Raw genomic sequence first — 23,974 nt, forward strand, 5'->3', positions numbered from 1 at the left:
CGAAGCATTTTTATATGTCAGCGGAATTCCGAGAACAATGGAAGAGTACCGAAGCATTTTTAAACTTCAACAGAATTCCGAGAACAATGGAAGAGTTCCGAAGCATTTTTAAATGTCAGCGGAATGCCGAGAACAATGCAACATTTCCGAAGCATTTTTATATGTCAGCGGAATTCCGAGAACAATGGAAGAGTACCGAAGCATTTTTAAACTTCAGCAGAATTCCGAGAACAATGGAAGAGTTTCGAAGCATTTTTAAACTTCAACGGAATTCCGAGAACAATGGAAGAGTTCCGAAGCATTTTTAAACATGAGCAGAATTACGAGAACAATGGAAGAGATTTTAAGCATTTTTAAACTTCAGCGGAATTCCGAGAACAATAGAAGATTTCCGAAGAATTTTTAAACTTCACCCGAATTCCGAGAGCAATGGAAGAGTTCCAAAGCATTTTAAAAGTTCAGCAGAATTCCGAGAACAATTGAAGAGTTCCGAAGCATTTTTAAATGTCAGCGGAATGCCGAGAACAATGCAAGATTTCCGAAGCATTTTTATATGTCAGCGGAATTCCGAGAACAATGGAAGAGTACCGAAGCATTTTTAAACTTCAGCAGAATTCCGAGAACAATGGAAGAGTTTCGAAGCATTTTTAAACTTCAACGGAATTCCGAGAACAATGGAAGAGTTGCGAAGCATTATTAAACGTCAGCGGAATTCCGAGAACAATGGAAGAGTTCCGAAGCATTTTTAAACGTCAGCGGAATTCCGAGAACAATGAAAGAGTTGCGAAGCATTATTAAACGTCAGCGGAATTCCGAGAACAATGGAAGAGTTCTGAAGCATTTTTAAGCGTCAGCGGAATTTTGAAAACAATGGAAGATTTCCGAAGCATTTTTAAACGTCAGCGGAATTCTGAGAACAATGGAAGAGTTCAGATGAATTTTTAGACTTCAGCAGAATTCCTAGAACAATGGAATAGTTCCGAAGCATTTTTAAACTACAGCGGAATTCCGATAACAATGGAAGAGTTCCGAAGCATTTTTAAACGTCAGCGGAATTCCGAGAACAATGGAATTGTTCTAAAGCATTTTTAAACTTCAGCAGAATTCCGAGAACAATGGAAGAGTTCTGAAGCATTTTTAAGCGTCAGCGGAATTTTGAAAACAATGGAAGATTTCCGAAGCATTTTTAAACGTCAGCGGAATTCTGAGAACAATGGAAGAGTTCTGAAGCATTTTTAAACTTCAGCGGAATTTGGAGAACAATGGAAGAGTTCCGAAGCATTTTTAAAAGTCAGCGGAATTCCGAGAACAATGGAAGAGTTGTGAAACATTTTTAAACGTCAACGGAATTCCGAGAACAATGGAAAAGTTCCGAAGTATTTTTAAACTTCAGCGGAATTACGAGAACAATGGAAGAGTTCCGAAGCATTTTTAAACATGAGCAGAATTACGAGAACAATGGAAGAGATTTTAAGCATTTTTAAACTTCAGCGGAATTCCGAGAACAATAGAAGATTTCCGAAGCATTTTTAAACTTCACCCGAATTCCGAGAGCAATGGAAGAGTTCCAAAGCATTTTAAAAGTTCAGCAGAATTCCGAGAACAATTGAAGAGTTCCGAAGCATTTTTAAACTTCACCCGAATTCCGAGAACAATGGAAGAGTACCGAAGCATTTTTAAACGGCAGCGGAATACTGAGAACAATGCAAGATTTCCGAAGCATTTTTATATGTCAGCGGAATTCCGAGAACAATGGAAGAGTACCGAAGCATTTTTAAACGTCAGCGGAATTCCGAGAACAATGGAAGAGTACCGAAGCATTTTTAAACGGCAGCGGAATTCTGAGAACAATGGAAGAGTTCCGAAGCATTTTTAAACTTCAGCGGAATTCCGAGAACAATGTAAGAGATTTTAAGCATTTTTAAACTTCAGCGGAATTCCGAGAACAATAGAAGAGTTCCGAAGCATTTTTAAAATTCACACGAATTCCGAGAATAATGGAAGAGTTCAGATGAATTTTTAGACTTCAGCAGAATTCCTAGAACAATGGAAGAGTTCCGAAGCATTTTTAAACTTCAGCGGAATTCCGATAACAATGGAAGAGTTCGGAAGCATTTTTAAACGTCAGCGGAATTCCGAGAACAATGGAAGAGTACCGAAGCATTTTAAAACGTTATCGGAATTCTGAGAACAATGGAAGAGTTCCAAACCATTTTTAAACTTCAGCGGAATTACGAAAACAATGGAAGAGTTCCGAAACATTTTTAAACATGAGCAGAATTACGAGAACAATGGAAGAGATTTTAAGCATTTTTAAACTTCAGCGGAATTCCGAGAACAATAGAAGAGTTCCGAAGCATTTTTAAACTTCACCCGAATTCCGAGAGCAATGGAAGAGTTCCAAAGCATTTTAAAAGTTCAGCAGAATTCCAAGAACAATTGAAGAGTTCCGAAGCATTTTTAAATGTCAGCGGAATGCCGAGAACAATGCAAGATTTCCGAAGCATTTTTATATGTCAGCGGAATTCCGAGAACAATGGAAGAGTACCGAAGCATTTTTAAACTTCAACAGAATTCCGAGAACAATGGAAGAGTTCCGAAGCATTTTTAAACTTCACCCGAATTCCGAGAACAATGGAAGAGTACCGAAGCATTTTTAAACGGCAGCGGAATACTGAGAACAATGCAAGATTTCCGAAGCATTTTTATATGTCAGCGGAATTCCGAGAACAGTGGAAGAGTACCGAAGCATTTTTAAACGTCAGCGGAATTCCGAGAACAATGGAAGAGTACCGAAGCATTTTTAAACGGCAGCGGAATTCTGAGAACAATGGAAGAGTTCCGAAGCATTTTTAAACTTCAGCGGAATTCCGAGAACAATGTAAGAGATTTTAAGCATTTTTAAACTTCAGCGGAATTCCGAGAACAATAGAAGAGTTCCGAAGCATTTTTAAAATTCACACGAATTCCGAGAATAATGGAAGAGTTCAGATGAATTTTTAGACTTCAGCAGAATTCCTAGAACAATGGAAGAGTTCCGAAGCATTTTTAAACTTCAGCGGAATTCCGATAACAATGGAAGAGTTCGGAAGCATTTTTAAACGTCAGCGGAATTCCGAGAACAATGGAAGAGTACCGAAGCATTTTAAAACGTCATCGGAATTCTGAGAACAATGGAAGAGTTCCAAACCATTTTTAAACTTCAGCGGAATTACGAAAACAATGGAAGAGTTCCGAAACATTTTTAAACATGAGCAGAATTACGAGAACAATGGAAGAGATTTTAAGCATTTTTAAACTTCAGCGGAATTCCGAGAACAATAGAAGAGTTCCGAAGCATTTTTAAACTTCACCCGAATTCCGAGAGCAATAGAAGAGTTCCAAAGCATTTTAAAAGTTCAGCAGAATTCCGAGAACAATTGAAGAGTTCCGAAGCATTTTTAAACGTCAGCGGAATGCCGAGAACAATGCAAGATTTCCGAAGCATTTTTATATGTCAGCGGAATTCCGAGAACAATGGAAGAGATTTTAAGCATTTTTAAACTTCAGCGGAATTCCGAGAACAATAGAAGAGTTCCGAAGCATTTTTAAAATTCACACGAATTCCGAGAATAATGAAAGAGTTCAGATGAATTTTTAGACTTCAGCAGAATTCCTAGAACAATGGAAGAGTTCCGAAGCATTTTTAAACTTCAGCGGAATTCCGATAACAATGGAAGAGTTCCGAAGCATTTTTAAACGTCAGCGGAATTCCGAGAACAATGGAAGAGTACCGAAGCATTTTAAAACGTCATCGGAATTCCGAGAACAATGGAAGAGTTCCGTACCATTTTTAAACTTCAGCGGAATTACGAGAACAATGGAAGAGTTCCGAAGCATTTTTAAACATGAGCAGAATTACGAGAACAATGGAAGAGATTTTAAGCATTTTTAAACTTCAGCGGAATTCCGAGAACAATAGAAGATTTCCGAAGCATTTTTAAACTTCACCCGAATTCCGAGAGCAATGGAAGAGTTCCAAAGCATTTTAAAAGTTCAGCAGAATTCCGAGAACAATTGAAGAGTTCCGAAGCATTTTTAAATGTCAGCGGAATGCCGAGAACAATGCAAGATTTCCGAAGCATTTTTATATGTCAGCGGAATTCCGAGAACAATGGAAGAGTACCGAAGCATTTTTAAACTTCAGCAGAATTCCGAGAACAATGGAAGAGTTTCGAAGCATTTTTAAACTTCAACGGAATTCCGAGAACAATGGAAGAGTTGCGAAGCATTATTAAACGTCAGCGGAATTCCGAGAACAATGGAAGAGTTCCGAAGCATTTTTAAACGTCAGCGGAATTCCGAGAACAATGAAAGAGTTGCGAAGCATTATTAAACGTCAGCGGAATTCCGAGAACAATGGAAGAGTTCTGAAGCATTTTTAAGCGTCAGCGGAATTTTGAAAACAATGGAAGATTTCCGAAGCATTTTTAAACGTCAGCGGAATTCTGAGAACAATGGAAGAGTTCAGATGAATTTTTAGACTTCAGCAGAATTCCTAGAACAATGGAATAGTTCCGAAGCATTTTTAAACTACAGCGGAATTCCGATAACAATGGAAGAGTTCCGAAGCATTTTTAAACGTCAGCGGAATTCCGAGAACAATGGAATTGTTCTGAAGCATTTTTAAACTTCAGCAGAATTCCGAGAACAATGGAAGAGTTCTGAAGCATTTTTAAGCGTCAGCGGAATTTTGAAAACAATGGAAGATTTCCGAAGCATTTTTAAACGTCAGCGGAATTCTGAGAACAATGGAAGAGTTCTGAAGCATTTTTAAACTTCAGCAGAATTCCGAGAACAATGGAAGGGTTCCGAAGCATTTTTAAACTTCAGCGGAATTTGGAGAACAATGGAAGAGTTCCGAAGCATTTTTAAAAGTCAGCGGAATTCCGAGAACAATGGAAGAGTTGTGAAACATTTTTAAACGTCAACGGAATTCCGAGAACAATGGAAAAGTTCCGAAGTATTTTTAAACTTCAGCGGAATTACGAGAACAATGGAAGAGTTCCGAAGCATTTTTAAACATGAGCAGAATTACGAGAACAATGGAAGAGATTTTAAGCATTTTTAAACTTCAGCGGAATTCCGAGAACAATAGAAGATTTCCGAAGCATTTTTAAACTTCACCCGAATTCCGAGAGCAATGGAAGAGTTCCAAAGCATTTTAAAAGTTCAGCAGAATTCCGAGAACAATTGAAGAGTTCCGAAGCATTTTTAAACTTCACCCGAATTCCGAGAACAATGGAAGAGTACCGAAGCATTTTTAAACGGCAGCGGAATACTGAGAACAATGCAAGATTTCCGAAGCATTTTTATATGTCAGCGGAATTCCGAGAACAATGGAAGAGTACCGAAGCATTTTTAAACGTCAGCGGAATTCCGAGAACAATGGAAGAGTACCGAAGCATTTTTAAACGGCAGCGGAATTCTGAGAACAATGGAAGAGTTCCGAAGCATTTTTAAACTTCAGCGGAATTCCGAGAACAATGTAAGAGATTTTAAGCATTTTTAAACTTCAGCGGAATTCCGAGAACAATAGAAGAGTTCCGAAGCATTTTTAAAATTCACACGAATTCCGAGAATAATGGAAGAGTTCAGATGAATTTTTAGACTTCAGCAGAATTCCTAGAACAATGGAAGAGTTCCGAAGCATTTTTAAACTTCAGCGGAATTCCGATAACAACGGAAGAGTTCGGAAGCATTTTTAAACGTCAGCGGAATTCCGAGAACAATGGAAGAGTACCGAAGCATTTTAAAACGTCATCGGAATTCTGAGAACAATGGAAGAGTTCCAAACCATTTTTAAACTTCAGCGGAATTACGAAAACAATGGAAGAGTTCCGAAACATTTTTAAACATGAGCAGAATTACGAGAACAATGGAAGAGATTTTAAGCATTTTTAAACTTCAGCGGAATTCCGAGAACAATAGAAGAGTTCCGAAGCATTTTTAAACTTCACCCGAATTCCGAGAGCAATGGAAGAGTTCCAAAGCATTTTAAAAGTTCAGCAGAATTCCAAGAACAATTGAAGAGTTCCGAAGCATTTTTAAATGTCAGCGGAATGCCGAGAACAATGCAAGATTTCCGAAGCATTTTTATATGTCAGCGGAATTCCGAGAACAATGGAAGAGTACCGAAGCATTTTTAAACTTCAACAGAATTCCGAGAACAATGGAAGAGTTCCGAAGCATTTTTAAATGTCAGCGGAATGCCGAGAACAATGCAACATTTCCGAAGCATTTTTATATGTCAGCGGAATTCCGAGAACAATGGAAGAGTACCGAAGCATTTTTAAACTTCAGCAGAATTCCGAGAACAATGGAAGAGTTTCGAAGCATTTTTAAACTTCAACGGAATTCCGAGAACAATGGAAGAGTTCCGAAGCATTTTTAAACATGAGCAGAATTACGAGAACAATGGAAGAGATTTTAAGCATTTTTAAACTTCAGCGGAATTCCGAGAACAATAGAAGATTTCCGAAGCATTTTTAAACTTCACCCGAATTCCGAGAGCAATGGAAGAGTTCCAAAGCATTTTAAAAGTTCAGCAGAATTCCGAGAACAATTGAAGAGTTCCGAAGCATTTTTAAATGTCAGCGGAATGCCGAGAACAATGCAAGATTTCCGAAGCATTTTTATATGTCAGCGGAATTCCGAGAACAATGGAAGAGTACCGAAGCATTTTTAAACTTCAGCAGAATTCCGAGAACAATGGAAGAGTTTCGAAGCATTTTTAAACTTCAACGGAATTCCGAGAACAATGGAAGAGTTGCGAAGCATTATTAAACGTCAGCGGAATTCCGAGAACAATGGAAGAGTTCCGAAGCATTTTTAAACGTCAGCGGAATTCCGAGAACAATGAAAGAGTTGCGAAGCATTATTAAACGTCAGCGGAATTCCGAGAACAATGGAAGAGTTCTGAAGCATTTTTAAGCGTCAGCGGAATTTTGAAAACAATGGAAGATTTCCGAAGCATTTTTAAACGTCAGCGGAATTCTGAGAACAATGGAAGAGTTCAGATGAATTTTTAGACTTCAGCAGAATTCCTAGAACAATGGAATAGTTCCGAAGCATTTTTAAACTACAGCGGAATTCCGATAACAATGGAAGAGTTCCGAAGCATTTTTAAACGTCAGCGGAATTCCGAGAACAATGGAATTGTTCTGAAGCATTTTTAAACTTCAGCAGAATTCCGAGAACAATGGAAGAGTTCTGAAGCATTTTTAAGCGTCAGCGGAATTTTGAAAACAATGGAAGATTTCCGAAGCATTTTTAAACGTCAGCGGAATTCTGAGAACAATGGAAGAGTTCTGAAGCATTTTTAAACTTCAGCAGAATTCCGAGAACAATGGAAGGGTTCCGAAGCATTTTTAAAAGTCAGCGGAATTCCGAGAACAATGGAAGAGTTGTGAAACATTTTTAAACGTCAACGGAATTCCGAGAACAATGGAAAAGTTCCGAAGTATTTTTAAACTTCAGCGGAATTACGAGAACAATGGAAGAGTTCCGAAGCATTTTTAAACATGAGCAGAATTACGAGAACAATGGAAGAGATTTTAAGCATTTTTAAACTTCAGCGGAATTCCGAGAACAATAGAAGATTTCCGAAGCATTTTTAAACTTCACCCGAATTCCGAGAGCAATGGAAGAGTTCCAAAGCATTTTAAAAGTTCAGCAGAATTCCGAGAACAATTGAAGAGTTCCGAAGCATTTTTAAACTTCACCCGAATTCCGAGAACAATGGAAGAGTACCGAAGCATTTTTAAACGGCAGCGGAATACTGAGAACAATGCAAGATTTCCGAAGCATTTTTATATGTCAGCGGAATTCCGAGAACAATGGAAGAGTACCGAAGCATTTTTAAACGTCAGCGGAATTCCGAGAACAATGGAAGAGTACCGAAGCATTTTTAAACGGCAGCGGAATTCTGAGAACAATGGAAGAGTTCCGAAGCATTTTTAAACTTCAGCGGAATTCCGAGAACAATGTAAGAGATTTTAAGCATTTTTAAACTTCAGCGGAATTCCGAGAACAATAGAAGAGTTCCGAATCATTTTTAAAATTCACACGAATTCCGAGAATAATGGAAGAGTTCAGATGAATTTTTAGACTTCAGCAGAATTCCTAGAACAATGGAAGAGTTCCGAAGCATTTTTAAACTTCAGCGGAATTCCGATAACAATGGAAGAGTTCGGAAGCATTTTTAAACGTCAGCGGAATTCCGAGAACAATGGAAGAGTGCCGAAGCATTTTAAAACGTCATCGGAATTCTGAGAACAATGGAAGAGTTCCAAACCATTTTTAAACTTCAGCGGAATTACGAAAACAATGGAAGAGTTCCGAAACATTTTTAAACATGAGCAGAATTACGAGAACAATGGAAGAGATTTTAAGCATTTTTAAACTTCAGCGGAATTCCGAGAACAATAGAAGAGTTCCGAAGCATTTTTAAACTTCACCCGAATTCCGAGAGCAATGGAAGAGTTCCAAAGCATTTTAAAAGTTCAGCAGAATTCCAAGAACAATTGAAGAGTTCCGAAGCATTTTTAAATGTCAGCGGAATGCCGAGAACAATGCAAGATTTCCGAAGCATTTTTATATGTCAGCGGAATTCCGAGAACAATGGAAGAGTACCGAAGCATTTTTAAACTTCAGCAGAATTCCGAGAACAATGGAAGAGTTTCGAAGCATTTTTAAACTTCAACGGAATTCCGAGAACAATGGAAGAGTTGCGAAGCATTATTAAACGTCAGCGGAATTCCGAGAACAATGGAAGAGTTCCGAAGCATTTTTAAACGTCAGCGGAATTCCGAGAACAATGAAAGAGTTGCGAAGCATTATTAAACGTCAGCGGAATTCCGAGAACAATGGAAGAGTTCTGAAGCATTTTTAAGCGTCAGCGGAATTTTGAAAACAATGGAAGATTTCCGAAGCATTTTTAAACGTCAGCGGAATTCTGAGAACAATGGAAGAGTTCAGATGAATTTTTAGACTTCAGCAGAATTCCTAGAACAATGGAATAGTTCCGAAGCATTTTTAAACTACAGCGGAATTCCGATAACAATGGAAGAGTTCCGAAGCATTTTTAAACGTCAGCGGAATTCCGAGAACAATGGAATTGTTCTAAAGCATTTTTAAACTTCAGCAGAATTCCGAGAACAATGGAAGAGTTCTGAAGCATTTTTAAGCGTCAGCGGAATTTTGAAAACAATGGAAGATTTCCGAAGCATTTTTAAACGTCAGCGGAATTCTGAGAACAATGGAAGAGTTCTGAAGCATTTTTAAACTTCAGCAGAATTCCGAGAACAATGGAAGGGTTCCGAAGCATTTTTAAACTTCAGCGGAATTTGGAGAACAATGGAAGAGTTCCGAAGCATTTTTAAAAGTCAGCGGAATTCCGAGAACAATGGAAGAGTTGTGAAACATTTTTAAACGTCAACGGAATTCCGAGAACAATGGAAAAGTTCCGAAGTATTTTTAAACTTCAGCGGAATTACGAGAACAATGGAAGAGTTCCGAAGCATTTTTAAACATGAGCAGAATTACGAGAACAATGGAAGAGATTTTAAGCATTTTTAAACTTCAGCGGAATTCCGAGAACAATAGAAGATTTCCGAAGCATTTTTAAACTTCACCCGAATTCCGAGAGCAATGGAAGAGTTCCAAAGCATTTTAAAAGTTCAGCAGAATTCCGAGAACAATTGAAGAGTTCCGAAGCATTTTTAAACTTCACCCGAATTCCGAGAACAATGGAAGAGTACCGAAGCATTTTTAAACGGCAGCGGAATACTGAGAACAATGCAAGATTTCCGAAGCATTTTTATATGTCAGCGGAATTCCGAGAACAATGGAAGAGTACCGAAGCATTTTTAAACGTCAGCGGAATTCCGAGAACAATGGAAGAGTACCGAAGCATTTTTAAACGGCAGCGGAATTCTGAGAACAATGGAAGAGTTCCGAAGCATTTTTAAACTTCAGCGGAATTCCGAGAACAATGTAAGAGATTTTAAGCATTTTTAAACTTCAGCGGAATTCCGAGAACAATAGAAGAGTTCCGAAGCATTTTTAAAATTCACACGAATTCCGAGAATAATGGAAGAGTTCAGATGAATTTTTAGACTTCAGCAGAATTCCTAGAACAATGGAAGAGTTCCGAAGCATTTGTAAACTTCAGCGGAATTCCGATAACAATGGAAGAGTTCGGAAGCATTTTTAAACGTCAGCGGAATTCCGAGAACAATGGAAGAGTACCGAAGCATTTTAAAACGTCATCGGAATTCTGAGAACAATGGAAGAGTTCCAAACCATTTTTAAACTTCAGCGGAATTACGAAAACAATGGAAGAGTTCCGAAACATTTTTAAACATGAGCAGAATTACGAGAACAATGGAAGAGATTTTAAGCATTTTTAAACTTCAGCGGAATTCCGAGAACAATAGAAGAGTTCCGAAGCATTTTTAAACTTCACCCGAATTCCGAGAGCAATGGAAGAGTTCCAAAGCATTTTAAAAGTTCAGCAGAATTCCAAGAACAATTGAAGAGTTCCGAAGCATTTTTAAATGTCAGCGGAATGCCGAGAACAATGCAAGATTTCCGAAGCATTTTTATATGTCAGCGGAATTCCGAGAACAATGGAAGAGTACCGAAGCATTTTTAAACTTCAACAGAATTCCGAGAACAATGGAAGAGTTCCGAAGCATTTTTAAACTTCACCCGAATTCCGAGAACAATGGAAGAGTACCGAAGCATTTTTAAACGGCAGCGGAATACTGAGAACAATGCAAGATTTCCGAAGCATTTTTATATGTCAGCGGAATTCCGAGAACAATGGAAGAGTACCGAAGCATTTTTAAACGTCAGCGGAATTCCGAGAACAATGGAAGAGTACCGAAGCATTTTTAAACGGCAGCGGAATTCTGAGAACAATGGAAGAGTTCCGAAGCATTTTTAAACTTCAGCGGAATTCCGAGAACAATGTAAGAGATTTTAAGCATTTTTAAACTTCAGCGGAATTCCGAGAACAATAGAAGAGTTCCGAAGCATTTTTAAAATTCACACGAATTCCGAGAATAATGGAAGAGTTCAGATGAATTTTTAGACTTCAGCAGAATTCCTAGAACAATGGAAGAGTTCCGAAGCATTTTTAAACTTCAGCGGAATTCCGATAACAATGGAAGAGTTCGGAAGCATTTTTAAACGTCAGCGGAATTCCGAGAACAATGGAAGAGTACCGAAGCATTTTAAAACGTCATCGGAATTCTGAGAACAATGGAAGAGTTCCAAACCATTTTTAAACTTCAGCGGAATTACGAAAACAATGGAAGAGTTCCGAAACATTTTTAAACATGAGCAGAATTACGAGAACAATGGAAGAGATTTTAAGCATTTTTAAACTTCAGCGGAATTCCGAGAACAATAGAAGAGTTCCGAAGCATTTTTAAACTTCACCCGAATTCCGAGAGCAATAGAAGAGTTCCAAAGCATTTTAAAAGTTCAGCAGAATTCTGAGAACAATTGAAGAGTTCCGAAGCATTTTTAAACGTCAGCGGAATGCCGAGAACAATGCAAGATTTCCGAAGCATTTTTATATGTCAGCGGAATTCCGAGAACAATGGAAGAGATTTTAAGCATTTTTAAACTTCAGCGGAATTCCGAGAACAATAGAAGAGTTCCGAAGCATTTTTAAAATTCACACGAATTCCGAGAATAATGAAAGAGTTCAGATGAATTTTTAGACTTCAGCAGAATTCCTAGAACAATGGAAGAGTTCCGAAGCATTTTTAAACTTCAGCGGAATTCCGATAACAATGGAAGAGTTCCGAAGCATTTTTAAACGTCAGCGGAATTCCGAGAACAATGGAAGAGTACCGAAGCATTTTAAAACGTCATCGGAATTCCGAGAACAATGGAAGAGTTCCGTACCATTTTTAAACTTCAGCGGAATTACGAGAACAATGGAAGAGTTCCGAAGCATTTTTAAACATGAGCAGAATTACGAGAACAATGGAAGAGATTTTAAGCATTTTTAAACTTCACCCGAATTCCGAGAGCAATGGAAGAGTTCCAAAGCATTTTAAAAGTTCAGCAGAATTCCGAGAACAATTGAAGAGTTCCGAAGCATTTTTAAATGTCAGCGGAATGCCGAGAACAATGCAAGATTTCCGAAGCATTTTTATATGTCAGCGGAATTCCGAGAACAATGGAAGAGTACCGAAGCATTTTTAAACTTCAGCAGAATTCCGAGAACAATGGAAGAGTTTCGAAGCATTTTTAAACTTCAACGGAATTCCGAGAACAATGGAAGAGTTGCGAAGCATTATTAAACGTCAGCGGAATTCCGAGAACAATGGAAGAGTTCCGAAGCATTTTTAAACGTCAGCGGAATTCCGAGAACAATGAAAGAGTTGCGAAGCATTATTAAACGTCAGCGGAATTCCGAGAACAATGGAAGAGTTCTGAAGCATTTTTAAGCGTCAGCGGAATTTTGAAAACAATGGAAGATTTCCGAAGCATTTTTAAACGTCAGCGGAATTCTGAGAACAATGGAAGAGTTCAGATGAATTTTTAGACTTCAGCAGAATTCCTAGAACAATGGAATAGTTCCGAAGCATTTTTAAACTACAGCGGAATTCCGATAACAATGGAAGAGTTCCGAAGCATTTTTAAACGTCAGCGGAATTCCGAGAACAATGGAATTGTTCTGAAGCATTTTTAAACTTCAGCAGAATTCCGAGAACAATGGAAGAGTTCTGAAGCATTTTTAAGCGTCAGCGGAATTTTGAAAACAATGGAAGATTTCCGAAGCATTTTTAAACGTCAGCGGAATTCTGAGAACAATGGAAGAGTTCTGAAGCATTTTTAAACTTCAGCAGAATTCCGAGAACAATGGAAGGGTTCCGAAGCATTTTTAAACTTCAGCGGAATTTGGAGAACAATGGAAGAGTTCCGAAGCATTTTTAAAAGTCAGCGGAATTACGAGAACAATGGAAGAGTACCGAAGCATTTTTAAACGGCAGCGGAATTCTGAGAACAATGGAAGAGTTCCGAAGCATTTTTAAACTTCAGCGGAATTCCGAGAACAATGTAAGAGATTTTAAGCATTTTTAAACTTCAGCGGAATTCCGAGAACAATAGAAGAGTTCCGAAGCATTTTTAAAATTCACACGAATTCCGAGAATAATGGAAGAGTTCAGATGAATTTTTAGACTTCAGCAGAATTCCTAGAACAATGGAAGAGTTCCGAAGCATTTTTAAACTTCAGCGGAATTCCGATAACAATGGAAGAGTTCGGAAGCATTTTTAAACGTCAGCGGAATTCCGAGAACAATGGAAGAGTACCGAAGCATTTTAAAACGTCATCGGAATTCTGAGAACAATGGAAGAGTTCCAAACCATTTTTAAACTTCAGCGGAATTACGAAAACAATGGAAGAGTTCCGAAACATTTTTAAACATGAGCAGAATTACGAGAACAATGGAAGAGATTTTAAGCATTTTTAAACTTCAGCGGAATTCCGAGAACAATAGAAGAGTTCCGAAGCATTTTTAAACTTCACCCGAATTCCGAGAGCAATGGAAGAGTTCCAAAGCATTTTAAAAGTTCAGCAGAATTCCAAGAACAATTGAAGAGTTCCGAAGCATTTTTAAATGTCAGCGGAATGCCGAGAACAATGCAAGATTTCCGAAGCATTTTTATATGTCAGCGGAATTCCGAGAACAATGGAAGAGTACCGAAGCATTTTTAAACTTCAGCAGAATTCCGAGAACAATGGAAGAGTTTCGAAGCATTTTTAAACTTCAACGGAATTCCGAGAACAATGGAAGAGTTCCGAAGCATTTTTAAACATGAGCAGAATTACGAGAACAATGGAAGAGATTTTAAGCATTTTTAAACTTCAGCGGAATTCCGAGAACAATAGAAGATTTCCGAAGCATTTTTAAACTTCACCCGAATTCCGAGAGCAATGGAAGAGTTCCAAAGCATTTTAAAAGTTCAGCAGAATTCCGAGAACAATTGAAGAGTTCCGAAGCATTTTTAAATGTCAGCGGAATGCCGAGAACAATGCAAGATTTCCGAAGCATTTTTATATGTCAGCGGAATTCCGAGAACAATGGAAGAGTACCGAAGCATTTTTAAACTTCAGCAGAATTCCGAGAACAATGGAAGAGTTTCGAAGCATTTTTAAACTTCAACGGAATTCCGAGAACAATGGAAGAGTTTCGAAGCATTTTTAAACTTCAACGGAATTCCGAGAACAATGGAAGAGTTACGAAGCATTATTAAACGTCAGCGGAATTCTGAGAGCAATGGAAGAGTTCTGAAGCATTTTTAAACTTCAGCAGAATTCGAGAACAATGAAAGAGTTTCGAAGCATTTTTAAACTTCAGCAGAATTCCGAGAACAATGGAAGAGTTCCGAAGCATTTTTAAACTTCACCCGAATTCCGAGAGCAATGGAAGAGTTCCAAAGCATTTTAAAAGTTCAGCAGAATTCCGAGAACAATTGAAGAGTTCCGAAGCATTTTTAAACGGCAGCGGAATGCCGAGAACAATGCAAGATTTCCGAAGCATTTTTATATGTCAGCGGAATTCCGAGAACAATGGAAGAGATTTTAAGCATTTTTAAACTTCAACGGAATTCCGAGAACAATGAAAGAGTTGCGAAGCATTATTAAACGTCAGCGGAATTCCGAGAACAATGGAAGAGTTCTGAAGCATTTTTAAGCGTCAGCGGAATTTTGAAAACAATGGAAGATTTCCGAAGCATTTTTAAACGTCAGCGGAATTCTGAGAACAATGGAAGAGTTCAGATGAATTTTTAGACTTCAGCAGAATTCCTAGAACAATGGAAGAGTTCCGAAGCATTTTTAAACTTCAGCGGAATTCCGATAACAATGGAAGAGTTCCGAAGCATTTTTAAACGTCAGCGGAATTCCGAGAACAATGGAAGAGTACCGAAGCATTTTAAAACGTCATCGGAATTTCGAGAACAATGGAAGAGTTCCGAACCATTTTTAAAATTCAGCGGAATTACGAGAACAATGGAAGAGTTCCGAAGCATTTTTAAACATGAGCAGAATTACGAGAACAATGGAAGAGATTTTAAGCATTTTTAAACTTCAGCGGAAATCCGAGAACAATAGAAGAGTTCCGAAGCATTTTTAAACTTCACCCGAATTCCGAGAGCAATGGAAGAGTTCCAAAGCATTTTAAAAGTTCAGCAGAATTCCGAGAACAATTGAAGAGTTCCGAAGCATTTTTAAATGTCAGCGGAATGCCGAGAACAATGCAAGATTTCCGAAGCATTTTTATATGTCAGCGGAATTCCGAGAACAATGGAAGAGTACCGAAGCATTTTTAAACTTCAGCAGAATTCTGAGAACAATGGAAGAGTTCTGAAGCATTTTTAAACTTCAGCAGAATTCCGAGAACAATGGAAGGGTTCCGAAGCATTTTTAAACTTCAGCGGAATTTGGAGAGCAATGGAAGAGTTCCGAAGCATTTTTAAAGGTCAGCGGAATTCCGAGAACAATGGAAGAGTTGTGAAGCATTTTTAAACATGAGCAGAATTACGAAAACAATGGAAGAGATTTTAAGCATTTTTAAACTTCAGCGGAATTCCGAGAACAATAGAAGAGTTCCGAAGCATTTTTAAACTTCACCCGAATTCCGAGAGCAATGGAAGAGTTCCAAAGCATTTTAAAAGTTCAGCAGAATTCCGAGAACAATTGAAGAGTTCCGAAGCATTTTTAAACGTCAGCGGAATGCCGAGAACAATGCAAGATTTCCGAAGCATTTTTATATGTCAGCGGAATTCCGAGAACAATGGAAGAGTACCGAAGCATTTTTAAACGTCAGCGGAATTCCGAGAACAATGGAAGAGTTCCGAACCATTTTTAAACTTCAGCGGAATTACGAGAACAATGGAAGAGTTCCGAAGCATTTTTAAAAGTCAGCGGAATTCCGAGAACAATGGAAGAGTTGTGAAGCATTTTTAAACGTCAGCGGAATTCCGAGAACAATGGAAGAGTTCCGAAGCATTTTTAAACTTCAGCGGAATTACGAGAACAATGGAAGAGTTCCGAAGCATTTTTAAACTTCACCCGAATTCCGAGAGCAATAGAAGAGTTCCAAAGCATTTTAAAAGTTCAGCAGAATTCCGAGAACAATTGAAGAGTTCCGAAGCATTTTTAAACGTCAGCGGAATGCCGAGAACAATGCAAGATTTCCGAAGCATTTTTATATGTCAGCGGAATTCCGAGAACAATGGAAGAGATTTTAAGCATTTTTAAACTTCAGCGGAATTCCGAGAACAATAGAAGAGTTCCGAAGCATTTTTAAAATTCACACGAATTCCGAGAATAATGAAAGAGTTCAGATGAATTTTTAGACTTCAGCAGAATTCCTAGAACAATGGAAGAGTTCCGAAGCATTTTTAAACTTCAGCGGAATTCCGATAACAATGGAAGAGTTCCGAAGCATTTTTAAACGTCAGCGGAATTCCGAGAACAATGGAAGAGTACCGAAGCATTTTAAAACGTCATCGGAATTCCGAGAACAATGGAAGAGTACCGAAGCATTTTTAAACTTCAGCAGAATTCTGAGAACAATGGAAGAGTTTCGAAGCATTTTTAAACTTCAACGGAATTCCGAGAACAATGGAAGAGTTGCGAAGCATTATTAAACGTCAGCGGAATTCCGAGAACAATGGAAGAGTTCCGAAGCATTTTTAAACGTCAGCGGAATTCCGAGAACAATGAAAGAGTTGCGAAGCATTATTAAACGTCAGCGGAATTCCGAGAACAATGGAAGAGTTCTGAAGCATTTTTAAGCGTCAGCGGAATTTTGAAAACAATGGAAGATTTCCGAAGCATTTTTAAACGTCAGCGGAATTCTGAGAACAATGGAAGAGTTCAGATGAATTTTTAGACTTCAGCAGAATTCCTAGAATAATGGAATAGTTCCGAAGCATTTTTAAACTTCAGCGGAATTCCGATAACAATGGAAGAGTTCCGAAGCATTTTTAAACGTCAGCGGAATTCCGAGAACAATGGAATTGTTCTGAAGCATTTTTAAACTTCAGCAGAATTCCGAGAACAATGGAAGAGTTCTGAAGCATTTTTAAGCGTCAGCAGAATTTTGAAAACAATGAAGATTTCCGAAGCATTTTTAAACGTCAGCGGAATTCTGAGAACAATGGAAGAGTTCTGAAGCATTTTTAAACTTCAGCAGAATTCCGAGAACAATGGAAGGGTTCCGAAGCATTTTTAAACTTCAGCGGAATTTGGAGAACAATGGAAGAGTTCCGAAGCATTTTTAAAAGTCAGCGGAATTCCGAGAACAATGGAAGAGTTGTGAAACATTTTTAAACGTCAGCGGAATTCCGAGAACAATGGAAGAGTTCCGAAGCATTTTTAAACTTCAGCGGAATTACGAGAACAATGGAAGAGTTCCGAAGCATTTTTAAACTTCACCCGAATTCCGAGAGCAATGGAAGAGTTCCAAAGCATTTTAAAAGTTCAGCAGAATTCCGAGAACAATTGAAGAGTTCCGAAGCATTTTTAAATGTCAGCGGAATGCCGAGAACAATGCAAGATTTCCGAAGCATTTTTATATGTCAGCGGAATTCCGAGAACAATGGAAGAGTACCGAAGCATTTTTAAACTTCAGCAGAATTCTGAGAACAATGGAAGAGTTCTGAAGCATTTTTAAACTTCAGCAGAATTCCGAGAACAATGGAAGGGTTCCGAAGCATTTTTAAACTTCAGCTGAATTTGGAGAGCAATGGAAGAGTTCCGAAGCATTTTTAAAAGTCAGCGGAATTCCGAGAACAATGGAAGAGTTGTGAAGCATTTTTAAACATGAGCAGAATTCCGAGAACAATGGAAGAGATTTTAAGCATTTTTAAACTTCAGCGGAATTCCGAGAACAATAGAAGAGTTCCGAAGCATTTTTAAAATTCACTCGAATTCCGAGAATAATGAAAGAGTTCAGATGAATTTTTAGACTTCAGCAGAATTCCTAGAACAATGGAAGAGTTCCGAAGCATTTTTAAACTTCAGCGGAATTCCGATAACAATGGAAGAGTTCCGAAGCATTTTTAAACGTCAGCGGAATTCCGAGAACAATGGAAGAGTACCGAAGCATTTTAAAACGTCATCGGAATTCCGAGAACAATGGAAGAGTTCCGTACCATTTTTAAACTTCAGCGGAATTACGAGAACAATGGAAGAGTTCCGAAGCATTTTTAAACATGAGCAGAATTACGAGAACAATGGAAGAGATTTTAAGCATTTTTAAACTTCAGCGGAATTCCGAGAACAATAGAAGATTTCCGAAGCATTTTTAAACTTCACCCGAATTCCGAGAGCAATGGAAGAGTTCCAAAGCATTTTAAAAGTTCAGCAGAATTCCGAGAACAATTGAAGAGTTCCGAAGCATTTTTAAATGTCAGCGGAATGCCGAGAACAATGCAAGATTTCCGAAGCATTTTTATATGTCAGCGGAATTCCGAGAACAATGGAAGAGTACCGAAGCATTTTTAAACTTCAGCAGAATTCCGAGAACAATGGAAGAGTTTCGAAGCATTTTTAAACTTCAACGGAATTCCGAGAACAATGGAAGAGTTGCGAAGCATTATTAAACGTCAGCGGAATTCCGAGAACAATGGAAGAGTTCCGAAGCATTTTTAAACGTCAGCGGAATTCCGAGAACAATGAAAGAGTTGCGAAGCATTATTAAACGTCAGCGGAATTCCGAGAACAATGGAAGAGTTCTGAAGCATTTTTAAGCGTCAGCGGAATTTTGAAAACAATGGAAGATTTCCGAAGCATTTTTAAACGTCAGCGGAATTCTGAGAACAATGGAAGAGTTCAGATGAATTTTTAGACTTCAGCAGAATTCCTAGAACAATGGAATAGTTCCGAAGCATTTTTAAACTACAGCGGAATTCCGATAACAATGGAAGAGTTCCGAAGCATTTTTAAACGTCAGCGGAATTCCGAGAACAATGGAATTGTTCTGAAGCATTTTTAAACTTCAGCAGAATTCCGAGAACAATGGAAGAGTTCTGAAGCATTTTTAAGCGTCAGCGGAATTTTGAAAACAATGGAAGATTTCCGAAGCATTTTTAAACGTCAGCGGAATTCTGAGAACAATGGAAGAGTTCTGAAGCATTTTTAAACTTCAGCAGAATTCCGAGAACAATGGAAGGGTTCCGAAGCATTTTTAAACTTCAGCGGAATTTGGAGAACAATGGAAGAGTTCCGAAGCATTTTTAAAAGTCAGCGGAATTACGAGAACAATGGAAGAGTACCGAAGCATTTTTAAACGGCAGCGGAATTCTGAGAACAATGGAAGAGTTCCGAAGCATTTTTAAACTTCAGCGGAATTCCGAGAACAATGTAAGAGATTTTAAGCATTTTTAAACTTCAGCGGAATTCCGAGAACAATAGAAGAGTTCCGAAGCATTTTTAAAATTCACACGAATTCCGAGAATAATGGAAGAGTTCAGATGAATTTTTAGACTTCAGCAGAATTCCTAGAACAATGGAAGAGTTCCGAAGCATTTTTAAACTTCAGCGGAATTCCGATAACAATGGAAGAGTTCGGAAGCATTTTTAAACGTCAGCGGAATTCCGAGAACAATGGAAGAGTACCGAAGCATTTTAAAACGTCATCGGAATTCTGAGAACAATGGAAGAGTTCCAAACCATTTTTAAACTTCAGCGGAATTACGAAAACAATGGAAGAGTTCCGAAACATTTTTAAACATGAGCAGAATTACGAGAACAATGGAAGAGATTTTAAGCATTTTTAAACTTCAGCGGAATTCCGAGAACAATAGAAGAGTTCCGAAGCATTTTTAAACTTCACCCGAATTCCGAGAGCAATGGAAGAGTTCCAAAGCATTTTAAAAGTTCAGCAGAATTCCAAGAACAATTGAAGAGTTCCGAAGCATTTTTAAATGTCAGCGGAATGCCGAGAACAATGCAAGATTTCCGAAGCATTTTTATATGTCAGCGGAATTCCGAGAACAATGGAAGAGTACCGAAGCATTTTTAAACTTCAGCAGAATTCCGAGAACAATGGAAGAGTTTCGAAGCATTTTTAAACTTCAACGGAATTCCGAGAACAATGGAAGAGTTCCGAAGCATTTTTAAACATGAGCAGAATTACGAGAACAATGGAAGAGATTTTAAGCATTTTTAAACTTCAGCGGAATTCCGAGAACAATAGAAGATTTCCGAAGCATTTTTAAACTTCACCCGAATTCCGAGAGCAATGGAAGAGTTCCAAAGCATTTTAAAAGTTCAGCAGAATTCCGAGAACAATTGAAGAGTTCCGAAGCATTTTTAAATGTCAGCGGAATGCCGAGAACAATGCAAGATTTCCGAAGCATTTTTATATGTCAGCGGAATTCCGAGAACAATGGAAGAGTACCGAAGCATTTTTAAACTTCAGCAGAATTCCGAGAACAATGGAAGAGTTTCGAAGCATTTTTAAACTTCAACGGAATTCCGAGAACAATGGAAGAGTTTCGAAGCATTTTTAAACTTCAACGGAATTCCGAGAACAATGGAAGAGTTACGAAGCATTATTAAACGTCAGCGGAATTCTGAGAGCAATGGAAGAGTTCTGAAGCATTTTTAAACTTCAGCAGAATTCGAGAACAATGAAAGAGTTTCGAAGCATTTTTAAACTTCAGCAGAATTCCGAGAACAATGGAAGAGTTCCGAAGCATTTTTAAACTTCACCCGAATTCCGAGAGCAATGGAAGAGTTCCAAAGCATTTTAAAAGTTCAGCAGAATTCCGAGAACAATTGAAGAGTTCCGAAGCATTTTTAAACGGCAGCGGAATGCCGAGAACAATGCAAGATTTCCGAAGCATTTTTATATGTCAGCGGAATTCCGAGAACAATGGAAGAGATTTTAAGCATTTTTAAACTTCAACGGAATTCCGAGAACAATGAAAGAGTTGCGAAGCATTATTAAACGTCAGCGGAATTCCGAGAACAATGGAAGAGTTCTGAAGCATTTTTAAGCGTCAGCGGAATTTTGAAAACAATGGAAGATTTCCGAAGCATTTTTAAACGTCAGCGGAATTCTGAGAACAATGGAAGAGTTCAGATGAATTTTTAGACTTCAGCAGAATTCCTAGAACAATGGAAGAGTTCCGAAGCATTTTTAAACTTCAGCGGAATTCCGATAACAATGGAAGAGTTCCGAAGCATTTTTAAACGTCAGCGGAATTCCGAGAACAATGGAAGAGTACCGAAGCATTTTAAAACGTCATCGGAATTTCGAGAACAATGGAAGAGTTCCGAACCATTTTTAAAATTCAGCGGAATTACGAGAACAATGGAAGAGTTCCGAAGCATTTTTAAACATGAGCAGAATTACGAGAACAATGGAAGAGATTTTAAGCATTTTTAAACTTCAGCGGAAATCCGAGAACAATAGAAGAGTTCCGAAGCATTTTTAAACTTCACCCGAATTCCGAGAGCAATGGAAGAGTTCCAAAGCATTTTAAAAGTTCAGCAGAATTCCGAGAACAATTGAAGAGTTCCGAAGCATTTTTAAATGTCAGCGGAATGCCGAGAACAATGCAAGATTTCCGAAGCATTTTTATATGTCAGCGGAATTCCGAGAACAATGGAAGAGTACCGAAGCATTTTTAAACTTCAGCAGAATTCTGAGAACAATGGAAGAGTTCTGAAGCATTTTTAAACTTCAGCAGAATTCCGAGAACAATGGAAGGGTTCCGAAGCATTTTTAAACTTCAGCGGAATTTGGAGAGCAATGGAAGAGTTCCGAAGCATTTTTAAAGGTCAGCGGAATTCCGAGAACAATGGAAGAGTTGTGAAGCATTTTTAAACATGAGCAGAATTACGAAAACAATGGAAGAGATTTTAAGCATTTTTAAACTTCAGCGGAATTCCGAGAACAATAGAAGAGTTCCGAAGCATTTTTAAACTTCACCCGAATTCCGAGAGCAATGGAAGAGTTCCAAAGCATTTTAAAAGTTCAGCAGAATTCCGAGAACAATTGAAGAGTTCCGAAGCATTTTTAAACGTCAGCGGAATGCCGAGAACAATGCAAGATTTCCGAAGCATTTTTATATGTCAGCGGAATTCCGAGAACAATGGAAGAGTACCGAAGCATTTTTAAACGTCAGCGGAATTCCGAGAACAATGGAAGAGTTCCGAACCATTTTTAAACTTCAGCGGAATTACGAGAACAATGGAAGAGTTCCGAAGCATTTTTAAAAGTCAGCGGAATTCCGAGAACAATGGAAGAGTTGTGAAGCATTTTTAAACGTCAGCGGAATTCCGAGAACAATGGAAGAGTTCCGAAGCATTTTTAAACTTCAGCGGAATTACGAGAACAATGGAAGAGTTCCGAAGCATTTTTAAACTTCACCCGAATTCCGAGAGCAATAGAAGAGTTCCAAAGCATTTTAAAAGTTCAGCAGAATTCCGAGAACAATTGAAGAGTTCCGAAGCATTTTTAAACGTCAGCGGAATGCCGAGAACAATGCAAGATTTCCGAAGCATTTTTATATGTCAGCGGAATTCCGAGAACAATGGAAGAGATTTTAAGCATTTTTAAACTTCAGCGGAATTCCGAGAACAATAGAAGAGTTCCGAAGCATTTTTAAAATTCACACGAATTCCGAGAATAATGAAAGAGTTCAGATGAATTTTTAGACTTCAGCAGAATTCCTAGAACAATGGAAGAGTTCCGAAGCATTTTTAAACTTCAGCGGAATTCCGATAACAATGGAAGAGTTCCGAAGCATTTTTAAACGTCAGCGGAATTCCGAGAACAATGGAAGAGTACCGAAGCATTTTAAAACGTCATCGGAATTCCGAGAACAATGGAAGAGTACCGAAGCATTTTTAAACTTCAGCAGAATTCTGAGAACAATGGAAGAGTTTCGAAGCATTTTTAAACTTCAACGGAATTCCGAGAACAATGGAAGAGTTGCGAAGCATTATTAAACGTCAGCGGAATTCCGAGAACAATGGAAGAGTTCCGAAGCATTTTTAAACGTCAGCGGAATTCCGAGAACAATGAAAGAGTTGCGAAGCATTATTAAACGTCAGCGGAATTCCGAGAACAATGGAAGAGTTCTGAAGCATTTTTAAGCGTCAGCGGAATTTTGAAAACAATGGAAGATTTCCGAAGCATTTTTAAACGTCAGCGGAATTCTGAGAACAATGGAAGAGTTCAGATGAATTTTTAGACTTCAGCAGAATTCCTAGAATAATGGAATAGTTCCGAAGCATTTTTAAACTTCAGCGGAATTCCGATAACAATGGAAGAGTTCCGAAGCATTTTTAAACGTCAGCGGAATTCCGAGAACAATGGAATTGTTCTGAAGCATTTTTAAACTTCAGCAGAATTCCGAGAACAATGGAAGAGTTCTGAAGCATTTTTAAGCGTCAGCAGAATTTTGAAAACAATGAAGATTTCCGAAGCATTTTTAAACGTCAGCGGAATTCTGAGAACAATGGAAGAGTTCTGAAGCATTTTTAAACTTCAGCAGAATTCCGAGAACAATGGAAGGGTTCCGAAGCATTTTTAAACTTCAGCGGAATTTGGAGAACAATGGAAGAGTTCCGAAGCATTTTTAAAAGTCAGCGGAATTCCGAGAACAATGGAAGAGTTGTGAAACATTTTTAAACGTCAGCGGAATTCCGAGAACAATGGAAGAGTTCCGAAGCATTTTTAAACTTCAGCGGAATTACGAGAACAATGGAAGAGTTCCGAAGCATTTTTAAACTTCACCCGAATTCCGAGAGCAATGGAAGAGTTCCAAAGCATTTTAAAAGTTCAGCAGAATTCCGAGAACAATTGAAGAGTTCCGAAGCATTTTTAAATGTCAGCGGAATGCCGAGAACAATGCAAGATTTCCGAAGCATTTTTATATG

Source organism: Phyllobates terribilis, unplaced genomic scaffold (genome assembly GCF_046119375.1).
Source record: "Phyllobates terribilis strain yellow unplaced genomic scaffold, ASM4611937v1 Scaffold_1__5_contigs__length_1240528914, whole genome shotgun sequence".
NCBI classification, from domain to species: Eukaryota; Metazoa; Chordata; class Amphibia; order Anura; family Dendrobatidae; genus Phyllobates; species Phyllobates terribilis.